We start from the raw sequence: 3,279 nt of genomic DNA on the forward strand, positions 1-3,279 counted from the left end.
ACACACACTACACACACACACACACACACACACACACACACACACACACACACACACACACACACACACACACACACACACACACACACACACACACACACACACACACACACACACACACACACACACACACACACACACACACACACACACACACACACACACACACACACACACACACACACACACACACACACACACACACACGACAGGATTGGACACGCTGGTGAAGGACACACCGATTCAGATTAAGGTGTTCAGTGTGATTCATCATCATCGTCGCCAGCAGCTGGTTGCACAAAGACAAATCTATTGAAATTTCAGACAGACGTTTTGGTTAGCTACAGGGTAGGTCACAGTTCAAAACTGGCAACCCCACTCTGAATACTGTTGTGAGTGCAGACACACCCCCAACGTTTTTAAATAGTTTCAAAAAACACATATTGGTTTTACTTCTATGTTTTGACGCATGATAAACAGACTGTTTACACGACTTGGTTGAATACTTGATTCTGAATGGTGAATTTGGACATCCTGCGGCCTGCTCTTTTGCGATATTAGACGGTTGCTAAGGACGCTCTGGGCAAGGGATGATGTGCAGTCATATCAATCCCCAAAAAGGGAGAACAACACATTAGATTTCCATTGGATTGATTATGGTAAAACTGTTCCCAGTGAAGAAAAGTAAGAGAAAAAAACAACAACAGAAGTTAGTGGACAGACTGAGCTAGAGGACAGAGAAATCAGCAGAAGAAGACAGACAGACAGGAAGTAAACACCGACTGTGTCTAAAGGCTGGTTAATGGAAAAGAAAATGTGAACAAACTTGGACAGTTATGTAAAAAAGAAAACCTCTATCAGTTCTTAGGTTGCCATCACAGCAGTTCCAGCCCTTGGTAGGCAGCATAATGATTATATGTTGTCCTAGCGTAAGCAATAGGATCATTTTTAAACCAATAAAATAATGTTTAAATCAAATTGTTGCGTCAAATGACCCTTCAGGGAGATTCAAAAGTCCTGATCGCTATAATGACCGGCTCGCAGCTTGTAATCCCTAACATCATTAACAAATGAAATAAAATAGATTTTAAACTATAGTGAGGCTTTTATTCCACTTTTGACAGAGCCAGACAAGGAGTTTCATTCTCTCTGCAGGTTTTGTCCTGAACTAGACTAAACATGTCAAGAACTTCCAACCCTCTATATTGAATACTGTCAGATGAAACTGATACAGACTTCAAATCTGTCTGTGTAAGAGACCCCAAAATGTTGGACTGTTCCTTTAAAGACCAAATGGACACATACAGTATATACATACAATATATACAATCTTTACGGTGAGTAGTTGCAGTTTGTTGATTACAGTTTAACTAATCACAGTTTAACTAGGCTTTTCACCAGAGGTTTCTATCATCAGGGTGTTATCTAATGTTGTATCTAATGTCTTTAAATATGTTCTATTAAATAGCCAAAGGATGATAATTGTACATTAATACAAGGTATCCAAATGAATGCAATCATAATGTTAGAGTTCCTATAGAATGTGAAACCATTTAGAATAATTAAAAGAAGGACAACAATAGAACAGCCAGATAAAGGCAACATAGCTGAAATAGTTAAGAACAACAGAACAGACTCGTGCAAGATGTTTCATTTTGATGGGTTTATATCGTACTGTACCATGCATTAAACATAGCTCTGCACTCTCTCCATACTTAAATGTGGCTATAGCATGTATTTAAGTGGGCATTAAATCTATATTGCCAGGTATCAACAAAAAAAAACAGGCCCAAACTCTGGTATTAGATTGGCACAAGTATTACAAAATTCAATCAAAAGCCTGGACTGGACTTAGAAGTGGCTTGACCTTTTAACCAACATGAAACCATCTTTATTTGTGTGCAGCTCTCTAGTGAACATATATAAAAGAGCATTTCTAATACTGTCCTCACTTAACCCTTGATCTAATTCCTATAGGAAAAATAAACCATCCGGCTATAAGCCTGTTTAGGGTGAAATCAAAGACTGTGGGTGTTTCTCAATCTCGAATAAAGCTGCTCCAGAGCCACTATTTCAAGCATACTATGTCATCAAGTGCCGTCGAAGGACTGTTCCAATGTCCAGCATACTTGGAATTCTACCGAGCCCGGCGTACTTCGTAGCGAGAAATTTCGAGGCTGCACATGTGTAGACTCTGCGGTCTTAAAATCCCCAAAATGCTTTGCGCACAGACCAATTTCCCCAAATCTGTGGCGGAAAATGTAAGGCGGGGCCTCTCATATGATGCACACCTGCACACTTGCTAGCCTGTTCCACTCTTCTTTTTCCAAATACCAGGAAGTATTCTTGCCTCGCTTCTGAAGCAAGTGACTCGGAAGACATGTGCTACCAAGCAAGCGTACTCTACATTGAGAAATACCCTGTGTGTACTAGAGCAGGGGTTTTCAAAGTGTGGGTAGGTTAGCCTCCCCTCAGAGAACATAAGAACAGCCGCGCCCCCCCCTCCCAATTATTATTGCTGTTATTATTATTATTATTATTATTATTGTTGTTGTTGCTATAATGCAGGGGGATTCAATTGCATTTCAAAGAGGTCCAGTAAGAGAAAATGTAATAAAATGCTCTGTTTTCGCTGTCTACCTTCCACCATTTGAAATTACTCCGACTGCTTCTCTCCTCTTGTCTCGTCTCTGTGTTTGAATCTATCGGGCTGATTGCACCGATTTGATTGGCTGAGTAGAAACATTAAACAATAACTTTTTTAAACCTTTTTATTTTTATGTTTTAAACATATTGTATAAAAATCCCCCACTACTTGGACTATTCCTTGCACCCCTCTAGAATAAGCCCGAATGGTCTCAACCATATTGCATCAGTAACGTGCACTTGTTATTATAACAAGATCGCAAGGACGCTGGTAGCGATCGGAAAATTGAGTGTTGTTCAGTGTGTATGTTGTGGAACATGCGTGTCCGTGCATGAAAATATACCACACACTCAATTACAATAGCATGTTCAATTCACTACCCTGGAAGTTAATACAGTTGTTAAAGTTGGAACAGCCTGTGGACAGCCGTTCTTCCTTGCATGTCAGTCGCCGACACCTTCTTACAGAGGACAGGCACATCTAGCTGCAGCACGACCCGTATATTTCCGCACGCCGTGTTCTCAAGACATATTTTTTTTAACCTTTTCAACATGGTGGATAAATCCTTATATGCTCCCGGCAACACACTGAACGTTAACTTTGCCTCCTTATTACACTCACCCCTACTTTAG

At 40.3% G+C, this 3,279-nt stretch overlaps 1 protein-coding gene across 1 annotated transcript in view; it reads left to right on the top strand.

The window, feature by feature from the left end:
* Positions 1 to 3,279, top strand: part of LOC104965268 (myoferlin) — a 60,129-nt gene that overhangs the window by 37,357 nt on the left and 19,493 nt on the right. The gene's annotated exons all lie outside the window — the stretch shown is intronic.

This window comes from Notothenia coriiceps, unplaced genomic scaffold (genome assembly GCF_000735185.1).
Source record: "Notothenia coriiceps isolate Sejong01 unplaced genomic scaffold, NC01 NC01_scaffold00037244, whole genome shotgun sequence".
NCBI lineage: Eukaryota > Metazoa > Chordata > Actinopteri > Perciformes > Nototheniidae > Notothenia > Notothenia coriiceps.